General features: G+C 45.5%; 1 long non-coding RNA gene across 1 annotated transcript; it reads right to left on the minus strand.

Moving 5' to 3' along the window:
* Positions 1-1,699: 1,699 nt before the first annotated feature.
* LOC133362821 (uncharacterized) lies at positions 1,700-20,044 on the minus strand. Its single transcript, XR_009757537.1, has 3 exons — positions 19,944-20,044; positions 4,338-4,368; positions 1,700-1,849 (listed from the first exon to the last, which is right to left on the minus strand). It is a non-coding gene; the product is annotated as an uncharacterized LOC133362821 (long non-coding RNA).
* Between the last annotated feature and the right edge of the window lie 1,185 nt (positions 20,045-21,229).

Genomic DNA, 21,229 nt, shown 5'->3' on the forward strand with positions numbered 1-21,229 from the left:
ATCATATTTCACCACCGTAGTAAGCACAGGTTGGCGAGGTTACGAGCGGTGGCGGTGTGGACGCATTTGTTTAGATATCGCTTTGCGCAATATGTAAGCCGAGGCCAAGAATTAAAACATGGGTCACTGGGTTCACAGTGCCGTGCACTAATCACGGCACCACCGCTCCATTATTATTAAATATATTAATATGCTAAGGTTCTATTGACCTCTATGGAGTCTTTCATATGTTTGTTTCGTCTTACTAAACAGAGCTAGATGCCAACTTAGCTTAACTAAAGGATCAACATTTGCCCAAGGTGGCAATTTACAAACTGTCTGGAATGGTCCATGATTGCGATGAATATCGTCATCATCACGATGAACCATAATGTTCAGCACAGAAAGGCAGATCTCGCAATGTAAGAGCACGATGAGAATAATGTGCGAACACTTTCTCAAACGGCAGCCTCTCTTCATCACCATGTGCGCCTTGTCAAACGTTGAGCGATGCTTTGACAAAAGTCACGCACAAAGTCATAGGGAATATCCCGGTGTTTGGATTGACAGTGATTTCCTTGAGATACATGCGTGAACTTTGAAGTCGTTGTTTATTATTAGAGTCAGCACAGCAAGGGGACAGTGCAATGCTTGCTCATTAAGCATTCAGCCCTGCAAATAAGGAGGCAGTCCTGGTTAACCCAATGGCGGATTGCGTTTTTACTTTTAAATAAGAACTGTACTTTCATAATTACATACAACACTGTGGCATGCTGCTGTGGTGTAATAATGAGATACTCTGGAGTCGCGATCCAGAAGTTGCCGGTTCGATCTGGCTGCGCAACTGGCTAAAGGGGGTTCATTTTTGTGCAAGGAATTCAATTGATCTCCGAGCATGGCAGCTGAAACAGGGGGCATGTTACTTAAATACTTTCCCAGCAGTACGCGTAGACTCGCTAGTTGATTGGTAGTATGCCACCTGAGTTTGGGTAAAGTGTGAGTATTGCCATCTCTTCCAAGACATCTGGCTAGAATGGAAAGAGGAGGCCAACATATCCTCGAGAGGCAAACTCTATAGCTACCTCTAGTGGAGGCCTTTCCTCCAGCAGTTACATCCGCAAATAAATTGCAGGGTTGCTCCTTATCTTGCCACACTGCGTTGCAATTCAGAAAAAAAAGCTATGACTCATTGCTTTAAAAAAAAACACGTCCTATTGAAATGATAATTAGAAGTTATCAAACTAAATTGGCATGTAAAAAAGGTGCACTGTCACAAGAACGGTTTGATTAAAGTTAAAGTATAAATGTTCCCCGCTATATGAAGTCATCCGTGGTTAAGAGCTGCCTTTCTCACCCTGGCTGGCAGGAGAGGCAGGTGGTGCCCGACTTCATTCTGCTGGAACGGCAGTGTCGTCCAAACCAAACAGCAGCTCTTGTGCGGTGCACTAGCGAACTGCACAGTCACGCTTTGCGCTGTTATAGTCAATGTCGAGCACCTAGTTCCCACCATTGCAAGCAATGAGTTGTTTTAACCCGTTGAGTAATTGGCCTCAAATATATTCGTCGCTAATATACATTTTCTCACGTACCTTCCCCCCCCCCCTCTTTTTTGTTTAACGTTTAAAAAAATGAAATTTTCGTATGTATGACATTTATTTTTCAGCGGAGGGGAGCAGCGGTGCAGGGGATGGCGTGCTGCACTGTTAGCACGGAGACCTGAGTTTGATTCCTGGCCATGGGTAACACCAGCGGCGAGCGGCATCTGATCCAGTCCACGGACCTCGACCCACGGACGTTCACCAAACCCAAACTGACCAGCGTGGTGATATGCCATCAAAGCATCTCCAAAATCAACGCCATGCGGGAAAGCCTTCATACAGCAGTGGGCAGGAAAAGGCTTCAAATCATATAACTTTATTATTATGTTAATGGTTTACAATCTAATTATAGAGAGAGAGTTTGGGATTTAAAGTTGAATTACGTTAACACGTTGAGCCTGCCGTCACCGATCTCAACAAATATTACGCAACCGTTTGCAAAGAATAACACTGCGCTGCCCAGGGTGTGTCTTCATCGCCGTGCTGATTCCTGTAAAGGAGAACCAACGCTCTCGCTTTAATGTGGCTCACATGTTGGTGAGCGTCCGTGCTGTGAGCCGAGAACACGTGTGTGGCTCTGAATTCAAAGGTTTGCGTTGAAAAAGAAATGTTTGAGTCACGGAACCTGGAACGAAATGTCAGGGATTAAATGGAACACCTGGTAAATATGAGCGAGCGAGAGAGAGAGGATGCATGTGTTTCTTATTAGCCTGCACGTTCAGCTCATAGCAATGCAAAGTCGATCAAAGAAACCAGTCTTTCTCTTCTCGCAAGCAGAAGCACTGCGATTTAAACAGTTGCATTTTTATAAAAGCACCCGATTTTATTTTTCTGTTCTTTATTTTTTAGTGCTCGGTATTCTACGCATTATATTGATTTGTGGTAAGTATTGATCAATAATAGTGCAATGTATTTATGTTTTTATATGCAGAGATCAGTAATGTCTTTGGAGCATCAAAGAGCGTATGCACGTTGCATGAAAAGAAAGTTGATATTTATAACATAACTCAAAATGTAAAAAGTGCAAGATGATCATACTATAATACAAATTACATTGTTATTACAAAGCAAAGACGGTGCCTTTCTTAAGTTCTCCCAAGAGAACTTCAACCAATAAAAACACACATGTGCTAAATTAACATGGTTGTATGTTTTAAGGTTCATACTTTAAGATAACCGCAGTGGTGTAATGTGTATTATTTAATCTAAACCAGTCCACTCGTATCCATTCCCTGAGCTGCAAGGTTCTTAAGTGCTCTGTCGATTAGGCCCTTGAACACTGGACCCCCTACTCAATAATTTACACGTTTCTGGTAGGGTGAGCAGGGAGAAATTCTAACCATATACATATATATCGTGTATAATGATGGCATGTCTTGATTCTTGGTAGGCGATGCTCGGATATGGAAAACGACCAACTGCATTCGTTTTGTATTAAATTCATATCCATTCACAATGCCTCATGTAGCTAGTTAGGATACCACTGAGATTCCTTCCATTTGATGAAATGGAAAAAAGATAGTGCGTATCGTGGAGTCATGCCGATGATAAATTACGGTACTGTACCGTGGCTTGGGATTTCGTTCACAGCCAAGTTAGAAACAAAGAGATCTTTAGTCGATTGAGACGCAACACTGTATTCATGTTTCATGTTACAACTTTGAATCTGACAATAGGGGTTTTACCCTTTTTCTGGCAACAAAACTGAAACCTGTTTACAAGGAATCATGTCTGCATTAACCACAATACTTGTGGTCAGAATGCAAACAAAAACACACTGATAATATATGCATTGTCCTTGAAACTGATTGGTCCACACCAGAGACAGCTTTCTTTTGAGCCTCGTCTCAAACGGTGCTAGACCAGAGGACGCCAAAAGGCGTACAGCTCAAAGACAATGCACTATCAGAGTAATGAGAGCTCGGGGTAAATATCTACATCATTTGACCTCCTTTTCCAGGACCGAAATATGAGAATAGGGTTTCTCCCCTTTTTTCTGGCAACAAAACTGAACCCTTTTTACAAGGAATCATGTCTGCATTAACTTTGTATTACGTGATAACATAGAATAATTTACAGCTCTTTGTCAGCCCACGACTGGGTGTGGCGGTTGTTTGATGAGGCTTCGCCACGTAGGGCTCGTGTGGGTGTGGTGAGGTGTGGATGCGGGACCGGTTCGGACATCGTTCGCCTTGCCGTTTGCCGTGGCTGGGAATCAACCAATTTCACAGCACAGTGCGCTAACCACTGTGCCGCCACTCCACCCACTGAATTGTACGAATTATTAAAAGAAAGATACAATGTTGCGGGTACTGTAGGTGTTATTAATGAGTGTCAATTTAGCTATGGGTCCTGTGTGAATTTCCACGACGATAGGTTTGATTGAAAGTTATTGCTGCCAATGAGCATGGTTGGCTACGTACGCTGCGAAATAAGTTCAACGTACATAGATACAATCAGAAAATGTTGTTATACCAAGGGCCATACTGCGCCTCAGGGTATTGAGTTGCAGCGAGAGAGTACGGCCTGGAACCTGTATTCGTTGATTGGATCCTGTGAAGATGTGTACATGTGGAGCTCTTTGTGAACCCACTGCTGGATGAGGGCCTCCTCCCTCATGCCGTGCGGGTCGTGGGGGATTATTTGACCAAACTTTTGCGCGGTGGTTGAGTTGCACTGTGAAGGCGGGGCATGTGAACGTGAGAGCATTGTACGTGCAGTACAATAGTGGATTTTGCTGCAGTGCCATCGGTTACTCACCACGTAGACACTTGTTAGAATAGTGTGCGGTCTGTGGAGAAAATATTAGGACACTGAGTCATTTCCAGCAACACATTCAGTCCATCGGATTCCTTAAGTAAAACCACCAGTTCTGACGCTTCTATTCTGCTTATGCACCTGGGTGGTCTGGTGTAGGGTTGTTCTACTGGTACATATTATTTACCTGAATGTTTGACATTTACCTTTCAAGCAACAGTTACAACATTTACTCTCAACCTCTTCCAAGTTATAAAAAAAGCAGAAAATGTTTAATTTTTTTTTATTTTCTTCAGATACTGATTTTCCCATTATATACCGTACAAACACTTGCAGTGTGCCTGAGCAATGGCAAACGCCGGGACAGTGTTAGATAAATGACACTTTATTTATGTTAGATAAATGACACTTTATTTAACGGGTGCCTTTTATGACTTTCAGACTTCCTTTCCGAGCCCCCCCCCCCACCACTCCCTAGCAACGTTTCCTTTGATGTGTTTTCTCATAGGCGACCTCCCCCCCATGCACGCACCCACCCAGCCACCCAGCCAACCCCGTCTGCTCGTCACGAGCGCGTGCTCGGAGACAGACGTGGGCCCAGGTGCCGAAGGAGGAGGGTGCGTGCCCTCACGGCGGCGGCGTGGCACGCCAAAGGGCCGCCGCGCTCTTCCCCTTCAATAAACAACGAGGCCCCCCCCCACCCCGGCCCTGCGTGGAAAAGCCCACGGGGCGTGACCGATCGGCCGCAGACGGGCGCACCTGGTTTGATGGCAAAGCCCTCGCAAAACGAAACCCAAATTCCCAACCACGCCGCCCACATCCGGACACGCGAATTAAGCGGTGACGTTGCCGAGCAGTCGCGTTTGACTCAATTATAGTGCATTATTGTTATTATATACAGTATGTGTGTGTGTAATAACCGCCACGACGGCTTGCAACGCCATGGGGAGGCCTTCATCCAGCAGTGGATTAACAAAAGGGATCTACCTGCACACGAACAACTGCAGGGCGTGTGTTTAGACTGGTAATAAGAGTGGGAATCTTTCGACAAAATTAGACCATATTAAGCCTCAATTTGTTTTGTTAGACACTTGCTGGGATTTGCCGATGGACAGGGCAATAGGAGTGTGACATTTTCATAAATTTCTCTGGGCCGAAAACAGAAATGAGCTTCGCTCGAGTTTTACTTCAGCAAGGCGTCAGTTTTACCTGAATTACGGTCAGCGTTGGGATAATTTGGCTATAAGACTTCAAAGGCTTTATTATCATTATTGGGTAACGTACAAAGTTCAGGATCTATTTGTGTAAACGGTGATAAAAACGAGTCTCTGTCTTACTTCCCAATGAGGCATTGAGTAAATGCCCAAATACCCTCATTGTAAAAAAGTTCAAATTAATTCCAACAATTGTGCTCTGTACTCTGTTCCTGTTGGTTTCATCATCAATTCAACGTGACATCAGTGGTAACGCACGGTAATTGTACTTTGATAATATGACACCTTTTTTTGTTCGTCCTGTAATTGCGCTGCAGCAGCAGCAGCAAAATTAGTCTCAGAATCAGAATCGGTGACACATTTTTTTTTCGTGCATCAGGCAGCCCTCTGTTTTTCAACACTGAGTCACATTTGACCTCGGAGATACTTTTTTTGCCGTGTGCACAAAGTGCACATGCAATGCACATCAAACAGAGTTAGAATCAAAGCAAAGTGGATCACGGTGTAACCCTCCACGCCACTCTGCGCACATGCAGCTTCGCAGGGCTGATGAGCATGAAAGTCATATTTCATGGTGCAGCATTGTCAAAGAATACGACGGTAACGATGACGATGATACACTTTGACGCATATTATCCAATTGCTAAATAAATCAAGCACACACACAGCGTAGATACAATCGTGTTTGCATTAATAATGTGGCACAGCACATACACTTGTGAATTAATGAATTGTTTCCTAAACTAATCTTGGACTCCTGGTACCATGTGCTGTCCCTGCAGAGGTTGAAACCTTAGTACTCGCTAGAATACAGCTTGTCCAAAACTTCCAAAACTCAACATGTTCGTCAATAACGCTGCCTTAAAGGGAGAACATATATAATAAGAGACGTTTCAGGCAATGGCTCCTCTTCATAACACATCACGTGGACATTATATAAAAAAGCGCCATTGCCCGTGACATCGCTGATTATATTATTTTAAAGACAGTTACTGACAAAAATGTGAGTGTTTTGTGTGATTTGGGCTTGTGCACCACTCCCAGTGCAGTTTCCCCCCCAAACAATTGGCAAATATCCGATGCTGTCAATGGAGATTGTCACCACTGGCTCAGTGTTGCCATCAAAGGACACGCACCACCCATGCTTGTTCTTAAGTAGACAGATAATCACATTTTTAATTTACCATACAGTGTGTGTGTATATATATACATACATTATATATACGTTATATATACATCTTTGGAGCACAATTGTTTCTCAAATAATGTTTTGGTCTACCATGCAAATGGTATCATTCAGCATTCCAACTGTTCAAATGTTGCTTTTCGTTGTATAGTTTTCTAGTGTAGTGCTATCATCAGATGCATTGATATTATAATCATTGTCAATTAATATTAATTAAGCAATAGTGGGGGGGGGGGGACTATCAGACGTATATTAAATATTGCAGTTAAGCAATTAAACAGTAAAACAGGACCCTGCGGGGTGGGCTGGTAGGAATAATACTTAGTACCGGTACAGAGATATCGACCGGGTATAGAGGAGTTAAAGAAAAAATACTGTATTCTAGTGTAACGTTAATTGAAAGTGTTAGTTTTGACAAGAAACGCTGTGAGATTTAAAGACTCGTAGTCTTTCATTTCCAACACCACCCTCAACACCACCCCTCCCACGGACGGACGGACGGACGGACGGACGGACGGACGGACGGACGGACGGACACATTAATCTATTGGTGGTCTGGTCCACTTCGTTCCTACCAGTATAACTTAGCATTCAAGCTGCGTTGCACAATACTCAACGAAATGATCAAACGCGCCCTCGTAAAATGTGAACAGGCTCAATGTGGATTGCCGGTCAAGGTAGATATCCCATGACTTGCTGCGCCTTTGTTGAACAGTGATGTCTAACCCTTTAAGTAAGCATGCTCATATAATGAAGAAGGGCCCGTTAGCGAGCTGCTGATGTAGTGCTGGACCGTCCGTTTCGTGTTATGTTTTTTTTGGTGTTGAACCCTAATGTTTAAAGACGGCATGGAATTCGTGCCAGGATCCACCTTCTGGTGAAGTGCTTTGCAGCCCAGGCTTGGCTGGCCAGGGCTTTTGGCGTCCTCATGTTTTTGAGACCCCCCCCTCCCCCCAAGGGGCTGCAAGATGATATCCCCTTGATGAGCACAAGCCCTGAGTAGTGTCGCAAGGACCCCACCCTCCCGATGATAAGTCGACATCCACCACTCCCCCAGCCTTATCCTCACCCACATCCCAACCCCTCCCATTTCCCCCCCCCCACCTCCTCCGCCACCAGCCCGTGCATTGGCGTCAACCCTCAATACCCTGAGCATGAAGCCACAAGCACCGCTGACGTCCGCTCTCAGCGAGTGACGCACGCGTCGTGAACAGAGGTGAGTGGTGCGAGTGTGTCCAGCCACGTGGCTGTGTGCGGTATCATCCTCTTGACACGTTTCGGTCTGCCGAGGGCTCAGACTTTAGATTATCCGTTGATGTATTTTATCCTCTGTGCATGAAACAATTGTGGACGAGCACATGCCTTTCTCTCAATTCAACTGTACAGAGTCTCCCTCTCTCTCTCTCTTCAAGACACATGCAGCAGTCTTTTAAAGAACGCGCCCTATGTCGGCAATTTTGGTCCCCTGGGATGGGAGTGAAGAAAAGACCCATCCAATACAGCAATTAGCATGTGCCCTGCCTGGGCTTGGGTTGCACAAAGTGCAGCGACCTGTGACCTTTAGCGAAGTCACTGGCGGTGTGCATAGGCTGTTGCAGTCTACATCTTTATATGCAATGCCCTGTGGGCTGTGTGCCCGCTTAAGCTGATTTGGCTGCCTCTTAGGGTGGGGTGAGTGTGGCTTGATAGGTTGGTTCGGGAAGGTGGTGGCTAAGTATAATCTGTGATTTTGCATGAACTGGCCTGTACAGCTATACAAAGCCCCTATGTGTCCTGGGACCCTTGCAATTTGCTGTCATGAATATTGAATTTCTAAGTTAAATTAGCTGAAAAAAGAGTGATGAACACATTATAAATAAACTACGATGAATTGCAATAGATACATGTGAAAATAATTTATATATATATTTTACTTTGACCATTCAATGCACTGGACTAAATTTGCAAAAATATCCAGGGTATTATTCACATATTGCTAAAAACAATGCTAATGGAGGTAGCACTGCGACGACTGAAAGAGCATTCAACAAAGCTTATAACAATTCTTAATAAGGAAACGTGAAATCTCAGCAAAGTGGTGTTTTTTCTGCAATTATCGCAACAAAACCATTACTGAAGCTATGCTAATCTTGACAAGCTGGTATTTAAGTGCATATTAACTCTGTATAAATGCACTTGAGTGTGTTTGTCATTCTTGGGATAGGAACTGCCATCTTGCCCTCGTGGTTGACACTTATCTTGACAGAGGCCCCTGACAACAAAAACCGTCCAGTGGATTTATTTTTCAGGGACAGATTAAAAACTCGGTTTGTGTTTTTTTAGTCACGCATGACTGTGGTCGGGCTTGTGCTTGCAGCGACGCCTATTATGGGCTGCGGTGTGAGTTGTACAGGCAACTTGAAGAATTCCAATAGGGTTCAAAATAAGGAGGTGACTGAGTGGCTCAAGGGAGGGTGGCGAAGACCCACATCAGACTGAGCTTCGGCTCTGAGTGACCGCTTGGAGTTAAAGGGTCACTTTTTTGTGGTGACTGCATAAATACCAAGATGGATGACTGTAACTAATTTGGTTTGCACTTCACTCTGAAAAGACATTAATTGGTAATAGCTGCACAGTGAACTGGGCAATTTTCTGCTCAGCTGAAAAGCCCTCTCAGTGAATGCAGCTAAAACGAGTGAATGGATAATTTACACGGATATATGTCTTGGTGGGACTGTGGCCTTTTTGAGACGTGGTAGCTCTGGTGGATGTTGGAGTCAGCAGATATCCTTTAAAGAGTTGGCGTGCACAGAATAGCTTTGATGCGTTAAGGATGTACCACCCATTAAAAACACAGTGGTGCTTTGAGAATTATATATAATCGCCATCATCGTAATGATACACAATTCACAACACAGACATCATTTGTGAAACATCCAAACTATGTAAGGTCTATAAGTGTAACCTTTAGAATAACGTTAATATGCAACATTCCAAATATCAATAGAGTGAAACAAATATAATCTGAGCATTATAAACAGAACCAGCAATAACGTATGTATACTGTAATGGCCATTGTCTCATTGGGTCACGGCGTAGCCAGTGCGTTAGTCTCACAACTCAGAAAATGTGGGGTTCAAATCCTGACGCGGGATCGACTCAGTCATCCACAATCCCCCTCTTCTGGAAGTCGACTGCGATTGTCCTCACAATAGTAATGTCAAATTTGGCGCACTGGCTCATGGCCATGAGCAGAAAACACATTCCTGCGGAGGGAGCTGGTAGGAACGTTGGGTTGCTCGGTCAATGGCCTGCAGGGTCAACGGCGGCGTGGTGTATTCCGCAAATATGCCCGACTGTGAGGGCGGGCACAGGCCGGCGTGAGTAGGTTAAACGTTGAGTTTTATAAGGGCACCACGGGGTGACCAGCCCCTCCCCACCCAGCCCCACCCCTCCCTCTCACCCCCCACCCAGCCCCACCCTCCCCACCCAGCCCCTCCCCACCCTCCCCTCCCCACCCAGCCCCTCCCCACCCAGCCCCTCCCCACCCTCCCCTCTCCACCCAGTCCCACCCCTCCCATTTTTGGATGCACAACGGACGGACGGACACGATAATCCCCTGTGGACTGGTGGAACCAGGTGGTTCCTACCAGTATAAGCGCTGCTCCTCTGTACCTTTTCATTTGGAGATACGTTCACTTGAGACTTATTTTTCATCCATAACAATACCTATCCTCCCCACAGTCGTGCCGTATGAGATCACGGTGTTCACGAGCGACATCCGCAACGCCGGCACCAACGCGGACGTGAGCTTGGTGCTGTACGGCCCCAACGGCGTGAGCACGCGCTCCCAGAGCCTGTGCCGCAGCAAGCGAGAGCGCCACATGTACTTTGAGCGCGGCGCCACGGACGTCTTCGTGTTGGAGGTTCGTCCACCTTGGCCCAACAGTTTCTCATTGTAGACCGCTACGGCGGAGCACTTGATCGTCATTTCAAAGTCTTTTTCTCTCACGAATGAACCTTCGAATTCGATCGGGCAGCTCTGAGGGACACGTGGCCTAGGTGTGCGTCTTGAGAGAGAAGGGCACCTAGTGTAGCTGCACATCTTTTAACACGTAACGATTCGTGTGCCTGTTGGTTGAAATTAATTCTTCCACTATTGACGCATACATGAACAGCCATTTTTACAATTAGATTATTGGCAATATAAATTGTGTGCAAATGATATCCTGAGCTAGAACCAACAAATAACACGACAAATGTGATGGTAGATAGGAGACAACCACTACTCCTAACTTGAATCACGACTGTGCATTGTGACAATTCATCGGATCTCTTGGGGGCCGTGATTCATTACGTGTGGCGACATCATCACCTCTGTCTTGGAAAAGGTCGCAGCGTCCTCGCATCGTTTCCCTATCTCCATTTAACACGTAGCAGGCTTTCGCGACCAATATTATTCATAATCAACGTTTTTGGGTTTAGATCGCCGCGTTATTTATAAATGTGTCGTAACCCTCCACCACCCGACACGGCCAATCAGTAAAAAAGTGTCACGTTGACAAAAAACAAATAGTTCACTGCTTTAGCCCACCAGTGTGTTGAAGCGTGAAACCACAACATTTACTATTTTGAGTACGACGTTTCGCTGGTAATTACATCCAGTATCATCGGGCAATTCGCCAGAATGGTGAGGCTCTGCTCTGGCTCCCGGTCTTATATAGAGCAGCAGCAGCAGCAGCAGCAGGGTGGCGTCATCTTTAACTCATCAACTATCTCAAGCCGACGAGCCCCTTGCTCGCTACTTAGCAGGCGACGTGGATGCGTGTCGGGGAGCGAGCGTGGAATCTGCGCTATCTCTCACGCTCTGCTCACGTGCCACAGAAAACCAGCTGTTCCACGCGATCCTCTCGCATCAACGCGCCTTTCTGCCGGGATGGGACAACTGCCAGGCGCTCGAACAATGGTTGGTTGTCTTGTAAGTCACAAGTGTCCCATGCATTTCGGCAGATAACGCCCGCCGTTCGACAAATCAATTTATACCGTTTGTGATTTGACGACGGATATTTTGACGAAATTATTTTTGCATCTCAAATGATTCATGTAATCACAGAAATGCAATATGCTGAAGACTAAAAGATGGTACAGGTATTGTATTTACAGTTTATATGTGGTTGTTGGCTAAAAAAAATCTCATTGCGATAATTCATGCAGAAAAGAAATAACATTTGACTTGTTATTACAGTTTGTACTTTAGGCGTAAAATTGTCCGCTGTTTTAAATTCGTACTTGAAAGTGTATGGAATGAAAGTTTGCATGAACGTGTAGTACAGTCGTTGAAATTAGTCTAGAAGTGTGGAGGATGGCGGACGTGACTGCAAGGCATATTCACTCCACTACCATGGCACAAGACTTGCAGGCTGATTTATGTGTTTGCAAAAATAAATTCTTCCATATTTGGTTATTTTAAACGGCCACTTAGGAAGAAAATTATATTGATTTATCTATTTTTATCACCATACATGTATATTGTCAGGGACTCCAATTTCTGCCAATCCTTGAATAAGGCTCTCGGCATTTATATCACTGGAGAGAAACTTCACACGTTGAAAACAAAAATCGATCAGAGTAAATATCAGTTTGTCCTCCCACTGTATCACCATCTCAGTATCTCAGTATCACCAATCCACGTTAAAGCTCCTTGTGCTTTATAACGGGGGAGGGGGGGGAGGCCAAAGTAAATATGACAGTTGCATTCAGTTAAGTCACACCTGCTACGAGCCTTTGGCTCACTCATCTAGAAATGCCTTTGCTTCAGCTCTGGCTGGCGGATGAGGACTCTCTGCCCCTGGCACGCTGGCACAGCAGCAGTCGCGCCATGGTCGGTGGCACTGTGCCCTCTTGTTTGGCCGCACACAATAAGCTCCCTATTCGCAGAGGACAGGGCAGCACCCCACTGAGCTGGACGCAAATCAACAGAACGGAAGCAGGCCGAGTCCCGTTAGAAGCAGCGGCGGCGTGCTCGGAATACGGAGTGATGCGGGTAAGGTGAGCGAGCGAGCGAGCGAGCGCTGTGTAATTCGTGCACTTTTAGCCGTCCAGAATTCAGGCTGAGAGGAGGGCCAGTGATTGAACTTGAATTTACATCTTCATGCGTGAAGAGTGGGTGTGGGTGTTGGTTTTTTGACGTAAAACAGGGCAGTTCATTAATGATGTTGGGCCGATTGCCTTTTCTGTTTGTAATAATAATAAAAACGGGTGAAGGAGGGTGTTTTATGGATTATTGCGTCGTAAGACTGTGAAGAGATGGTGCCGGCTTGGAGAGGCCTGCATCCAGGAATGGTCAGATCATGGCTGATGATACCGTTGCTGAAAGAGGGTTTATTCAGTGAAATAAAAAAAATATTGCAAGATTATCACCCATAGGACCCTCAATACAGACCAACGTATCACAATATCATTTCTTTAGACAAGGCAATCCTAATCTGGTCGTGATGCCAATTAATCTCATCAGTGTGGCGTTAGCCTGCTGAATCAATGATGATGTGTAGTTAGAGGCAGCAACCAACCACGAGAATATACGGAGCTGAGAAATGTGGTGCCTATCAGTATTTCCACGAGTTGTCTCTTGTAATCAACATTAAAAACGTGTTGCTAAAAGTCGTAATAATGGTGTTGTGACAGTGTGTCTGCTGAACTGAAGATCTGGCGAACTAATCATGTCATCCATGTGCTTTAAATATCCTGGCTCACCGGTGACATATGTTAGTCGTAAGTGTGCGTCAGACCTTAATTCAATGTTGTATCATCTCACATTTGAATCCTTGTGACATAGCGTCCTGGCTTTGGTATTTATAGCTTCTACAAGTCGGACCATTGGTATTGGCCTTGTGCTTTTCCCGTAAACGGTGGCAATTCTTCAAACGATGAAGGCTGGGCTTGACCTGCTTCGCAATTATTCGTAGCTAGGATGGTGTGAGAATGCCATGCCAAGTGCTGCATGCTGCCAGCCTTATTCACCTAGCCAAGATTTGAACTCCTTAACCGAACCCAGATTTGTAAGGTAAGTACGACACTGTATGTGGTTTTCATATAGACACTTAAATGTATTACTACTCTACTAGCTTGTTGTCCTTCCCCCGCGCCTCCGCTTTGCTACGTACAGTGCAAAATAAGTCCAACATACATTTACAAATGGTTAAGTGAGAACAGTCTCTTTAAAGCCATTTAACTGGAGTTAAAAGATCACCTTTCATGTACTTAACCATTCCATTATTCAAAAGTTAAACACCGCAAATGTATTGTTTCTAATTTACAGTGTGGATTATTACTTGTAATTATTCATACATTTTTACCTTAGATGGCATAAGACTATCCCAGAAGTCATGACCAAACATCTCATGAATCGGGAAATCGGCAAGGAAATTTAACTTACGCCTACGAACTGATTAAGCTAAAAAATATTTTTTATAAATACATACTAATAGTTTGAACAAATAATTACAAAAATAAATTATGTGCAAAAAAGCTGATGGGAGTGTTTCCATTTCCTTCAAAAATGTCGACGAATAGTTTATTTATTAAACATTGCCACACTTCCACGTGTGCACGTCAAAAATGGGCACCATTTTTAAATCCTTTATATTAAGTTCGCTTGCTTGCTTACGACCGTGCAAATCTTTCGGTCGTTTTTTAACCCACTTCCCGTGATCCAATCGAGCTGACATTTTTCACACAGACTCGTTGTGCGTGACAATTAATGTTCGTGCAAATTTGTTTCAAAAATTTTACACTTTTTAGGAAAAAAATATTATATTTAATTACCAATTGCTTAATGGTGCAATGCAATCATCTGACCCATATGTGGCAGCCATCTCAAGCCAGAGGACGAGAGGACTCTAGCCGCCACGCATATAAAGGATTTATAGTGAAAAACTTTGTTTTTACGGGTTATACTTGTTCTTTCTTTGCCACGGCGTCACCACGACAACCCTGTCGATCACATAGGACCTCGCGCAGCCAGTCACAGCTCTGTGGCACGTGTAACGAGAAATAGCGTCATCATGATTTTGAACATACTTGAGTTTCAGATCCAAGCCAAACTTCATTTCCCCTGTGGTGCGGGTCACGTTCCACTTTCCAAGAAGGCTATAAACATCACTTACTGTAAGCAACGTTAGTGCAGAAAAGCTGCGTCATCTTAACATTACAGTATATTTGTTGTGCTTTAAAGTGTATGGTCAGTAAGCAACGTGTGTGGAAATGCTCATTTAAATGCGGTACCGTACTCTGTATTCTACAAAAGGGGCCGTCCATAAATGACGTCACGCACCTGGGGGGGGGGGGGGGTCAGACATTTGTGACGATGTGTGACGAGGCGGGGGGGGGGGGGGGTTTGAGAAATGTGACGTCACATCAAAATGCGCAACTTTAAATAAATATAGACAACACGTTCTACTTACTTAAATAGACTTTTTAATAAATGTTTTCTCCTACAACATCAGAGTGCAGCGCCACATTAAATACGAACTACAATGACAATAGTTTAAAGCGATTTGAAGTGTGTTTTATTTGGGGGGGGGGGGGGGGCAGAGCTTTGTGACGTCATATTTGAGGGGGGGGTCTGACTTTTTGTGACGCCGTGTGACGAGGGGGAGGGGGGTCAAAAATCGTCCAAAATCGCGTGACGTCATTTATGGACGGCCCCAAAGGCGCTGCTGTATTTAAGGGTTATCTCTAGAGATGGCTCGGTAGTTCCGAGGTGACGGTACCACGTAGTTACCAAAGAGTGCACAATTTGGTTTTGCACTGATTTGGTAATATTCTCGGACTGATCATTTAAATATCTCAATTTAAATATAATCGTCATGCGACACACTCTTAGCACTGTGCACGGGAAATTGTTTCCCCCTAATGTGTGAAGTGATTAAAAGCCACGTACATAATTTTTCAGTTCTGTGCAAAATGTCTCTTACAGCCCTTCTCTGACATCCAGGGGATGATGGCCGTGAGATCTTTGACTGGATTCTTTATCTCACAACATTACGCTGCGAGCACAATGGGATTAAAAGGAAGGGGGGCAACAACTCACGAAAAGACCCAAGGCATCACTCACTGTCTGTGTGTATGCTCATTGTTTGATGACACCGCATTGGCAGTGGCGCGCAAGTACAAACACATTCCTCCTGCGGAGGGAGCTGGTTAGGAACGTCGGGTTGCTCGCTCAATGGCCTGCAGGTTCAACGGCGACGTGGTGTATTCCGCAAATATGCCCGACTGTGAGGGCGGGCACAAGCCGGCGTGAGTAGGTGAAACGTTGAGTTTTATAAGGGCACCACGGGGTGGCCAGCCCCTCCCCACCCAGCCCCACCACTCCCACCCCCCACCCAGCCCCACACTCCCCAACCAGCCCCTCCCCACCCTCCCCACCCAGCCCCACCCTCCCCACCCCCTCCCCACCCTCCCCTCCCCACCCAGCCCCTCCCTCCCCACCCAGCCCCTCCCTGCACGACGGACGGACACAATAATCCCCTGTGGGCTGGTGTAACCAGGAGGTTCCTACCAGTATTAACAAATGCAATTCAACACATTCGTCAATTACATTGCTGCCTTAAATGTAAAATAGTATAGCTGACGTTTCAGACAAGAGCCCTGCATGTGGTATGAAAAACGCCCATTGCTTGAAACTTCACCTATTAGATGTATTTTTCTTTATAGGCAGTATTATTGACCGATGTTTTGCGATTTTGTATATGACGTACATTATTACAGCACTGTATATAAAATATGCATTATTGATATACATGTGCGAGCTTTTTAAATAAGTGTATGCCTGCATATATAATGGAAGTTTAGACTACTTAACGTACAGTATTAATCGAGGGGGAAGTGGTCCTGAGCTTTTGTTTACAGAATCCACGCAAAAGTGAACGCGACTCGCTGAGCTCAGCAACTTATTGCACATGCTTACCACACTAAAAAAATGCCCGGCTCTTGCAAAATATGTATGACCTTCAGTACAACCACACACATTGCACCGAGTTGCATGGCAAAGAACTCGCAGCTGTGCCAAGACAATCGAAGTGAACGTTCGTCCATCCTGCGGAATTCAATTAGCTCCACCGTGCATCGCCTCGTACTTTGAATTCCATTTTTTCAGACTGAGAACGGACAATCTATTTGAAGACGAGAAAGTTTCGAAATATGGACGTTGCGTCAAATGCAGGGAGTCAGCTGGAGGCAAAGAGAGAATAATTCAACGATCCGTCATTGGTGAATGGGTCAGATCGCGTGAACACAATGTGTGCCGTATACCCTCCCTCCACCCAACACGGCCGAATAAGTAAAATTGTCAGGTGAACAAAAAACATTGTTGCACATCTGTTCACGCGACAACTTAATTTGGGCTGTGTCAGGTGGACGAGGGTGTACAACACACATTTGCATAGTTCTCACACGTGTCATGGCTGAATAAACTGCTATTATTGATCACAATAATGGCAATGAAAGCCTACGTGTTGTTAAGCGATGAAGTGCCAGAGTGGGTTTAGGAAGATAATGGTCTTATTTGGATGATTTTCAACAATTCAGAGAAAGCAAAAATCTCTGGATTGAGCTTATTTTCAAGGTTGGGGAGGGGGTGCTGAAGGAAGCTCTATAGGGGAGCTGGGGGAAAGGCCAAGTGGCAGAAAATGAAAAGCACTACTTGACAACTCCAAGAAGGGTGGGGGGGGTATAGCGAGTATGATGAAATAAAAAGGAAAACACAAAATCGAAGGGGATGGGAAGGAACGTGAAGCAAGAGTCTGCCCTTGTTCATGGAACTCGAGACAATTACATTTTCATATCTGCTGTGCTTTTTTTGATTCATTAAACATAATTCACCATTGTACACTCACTGGATGAAATGTCTGACCCACGTTGGGAGGTCATAATGGGATTGGGAGAATGCAGCGTAGGCACAGTACAGGAAAGAAGCCACGGCAATACGCAGAGCCGACAATAATTGTCGCGCAAAGGCAACAACAAAAACGAATGCCCCCCTGATTATTTTCTACCCGAATGACCAGCATTGTATTAACACAGCAGACACATCTCGCGTCGGCCACATCTGCCTGAACAGTGTGGGCGCTGTGGCCACGCTGCGAGCACAGACGATGGTGTGTTCACATTTTGCGGTGTCTCGATCGGATCCGACAGCTGTACGGCGATGGGCCCATTTGAAGCTCGTTTTCTCTGCCGTGCGCTATAAATGATCCTGAGCGCTCGGAGTACGTGCTAGGCTTGTTGAGTCACGAGCCATTTAACTAGCTCGGGGGTTTTGTTTCTAAAGTTATATTTGAAGAAGCTGTCCTCGACTACATTTCATAAAGTTTATTCAGTATCAGGGTTTGTCTGATAATTATTGAGGATCTTTAACACAATACCTGGTGTTGTGTTATTATGACATCTTCCAAAAAAGGCAAAATCGATTTTTTTTATAAACAATGTACGCATGAAAACAATAATTTACAGCCATGTGTTAATCAACAGTTGAATGAAGGCCTCTCTATGCTCTGTCGGTCACGGTAGTTGTTTGACCATACTTCCCCACGCTGGCGAGTGAAGGTTGCCAAAGCATTTTTTTCGATTTAAAGCTTTCGTGACTGCAGGGATTTATCTTCTTGGTTTTTTCGGTAAAGTCACGTAGAAGGGAAGTAATAAAATAATAAATATGCTTAATTCCTCTTGATATGCACATCCTTTTGTTAAGGCGCTCTTCTTACACCCCCAACTCAGCTTATATATAAACTCCCAGCTTGACAGGTTCTCATTCTTCACCTGAAGACGGCTGCTTGCGTTGTAGCCGAAACGTCGTGAGAATTGTTTTATTATGTTTTATTTTTATTATTTTATTACTTCCCTTCTACGTGACTTTACCGAAAAAAACAAGAAGATGGTTGCCAAAGCAGTTCATTGTACAGGACTGGTTCCGTTATTATTCGCCGCTCACGTTAGCTGTGGCCTGCAAATTGAACTATTTACGCATTACAGTCTGCTTTTTTATTAGATGTACTAGCTGTACTACCCGGCTTCGCCCGGGACTTGTATCCACCACGGCCGGCCGCCTTTGTCTCCCCAGTGGCGATGTTAATACGCCACACCAGTTACTCGTTTGAGGCTGAGTCGACCTATGTGAGGTTAAAATAATCTTGATCGGTGGTGGCCATGAGCGGGAATCTAACTCGGTTCGCCGGGTTGGTAGCGCAGCGTAGCGTTAACCACTACACCCACCGCTCCTCACACACACAGACGCACACACACACAGACACACGCAGAAACACACAGACAGACACAGACAGACACAAAGACAGCACGCTAACCACTACACTACCGCTCCCCACACACCACACACGCAGACACACACACAGAACACACACACAGACAAACACACACACACAGACACACAGACAGCACGCTAACCACTACACTACCGCTCCCCACACACCACACACGCACACACACAGACACACACACAGACACACACACACAGACACACAGACACACACACACACAGACACACACAGGCAGCACGCTAAGCACTACACTACCGTTCCTCCTACACACCACACACGCACACACACAGACACACACACACAGACACACACACACAGACACACACACACAGACACACACACAGACACACACACACAGACACACACACACACACATAGACACAGGCAGTACGCTAAGCACTACACTAGCGTTCCCCCTACACAACACACGCGCGCGCGTCCATAGGTACACATACACGCGCTTGCTGCAGACACACACATACACACACATACATAACCGCACATACACACAAACACATACACACACATGCATACACACAAACATACACATACATACAAACACACACATACATACACACAAACACATACACAATACACACACACATACATACAGACACACACATACATACACACAAACACATACAGACAAATACATACACACATACATACAGACACACAGACATACACATAAACACATACACACATAGTCATGACCCGGCTTTGCCCGGGACTTGTATCCACCACGCCCGGCCGCCTTTGTCTCCCCAGTGGCGATGTTAATACGCCACACCAGTTACTCGTTTTGAGGCTGAGTCCCTCCCTCGCCACTCTGCCTCCCTCGCCACTCTGCCTCCCTCGCCACTCTGTAGAGGACGTGAAATTTGTATGAATTTACCTCAGAGTGGCGTGTTGGGTGTCGAGGCCTAGCACCGTGCAGAGCCTCCCGCCTTGCCTGATTTTCCCACCCGGCGAACGCTGGGTACGGGTGCCGGTCCCCCCCCCCCCCCCCCCCGCGCTATTAAAAATGGCGTCCACCCCGCGGAGAAAAGTTGCTACTCGTTGCCAGGGGCAACCGCCGTCCAATGAAAGCGGCGAAGGCGTGGCTAGCCGTTGCCAGGGGCAACCGCCGTCCAATGAAAGTGCAGTCCACACACACACACACAGACACACAGACATGAACGATTTTATATATATAGATAGATTAGAATTCTGTATTGAAATATTCTGAATCGTGAAAATGAGGCTCTTATTGAATTGGCCTTGGCAGGCGGTGTTTAAATAAACACAGCGGGCTGACATTTATGAGGACAATTTAGTGGCCTCAAGAGGCACATTGGCTGCCAATGCTGGCTATGGGCTTATGGAAGGTGATTAGTTTTTACCAATTTAAATATGATGCCATTCTGGTGATTCTTAAACACTTCAGTGGATTTTAATGTGCACAGCGAGTGGAAATCATTGGACCGAACGAAGGGAAGTGGCAGATTTATATGATATTTTCTTTCTCTGCGGGATCTTACGTTCTGGCATCTCGGAATTGAATCACGAGTAAGCTTCCCAGGTTTGAACCAAATATCTCAATTGTGCCGGCTCAACTAAGGCCTCCAAACTTGAGAGGCTCAACCAGGACACGTGGTGAGCTCAAAGCCCCTCTGCATTTTAGCCCTAGCTACCTTTTACATAACTGCATCGTGCTCCAAATCCCGCTTATATGGCCTCGTTCTCTGTCGTATTAGCCCCGGTTTGCTGCATGTACATCAGCCATATGAAAGAAGAAGACCGGTCACATGCCACATCTACTCCTCTGCCAATCACACCCACTGGTTCAGTAAACCTTGCCCATTGAGCTTTATCATTAGTTGAGTGTGAAGGCAGTACATTTTAAACTTGGAAAAAAAAATCCAGATTTGTAGCCAACGCTTCAGAGGCACCAGGATATCCTATTTGCAACCGGGATTATCCCGGCCAAAATCGGGACGTTTATTGTGGCCTCGGGCTTAGTCCTGCGACATGAGCATTGGGCCCCCGTGAGCCAACCGAGTGCCACCTCTCTGCCACTCACCGAGTGTTGTTGGCAAAGGTCACGAGGGAGTTGCGCAAACACAGAACATTTTGTGCCACCCCCACGGGCGGTGCTGGTGGTGGTGGTGCGTGCAGTCACTTCAGTTCTGGCCGATAACC

Source organism: Lethenteron reissneri, unplaced genomic scaffold, assembly GCF_015708825.2.
Source record: "Lethenteron reissneri isolate LAM-NWPU_2019-01 unplaced genomic scaffold, ASM1570882v1 scaffold_1630, whole genome shotgun sequence".
In the NCBI taxonomy this organism is placed as follows: Eukaryota; Metazoa; Chordata; class Hyperoartia; order Petromyzontiformes; family Petromyzontidae; genus Lethenteron; species Lethenteron reissneri.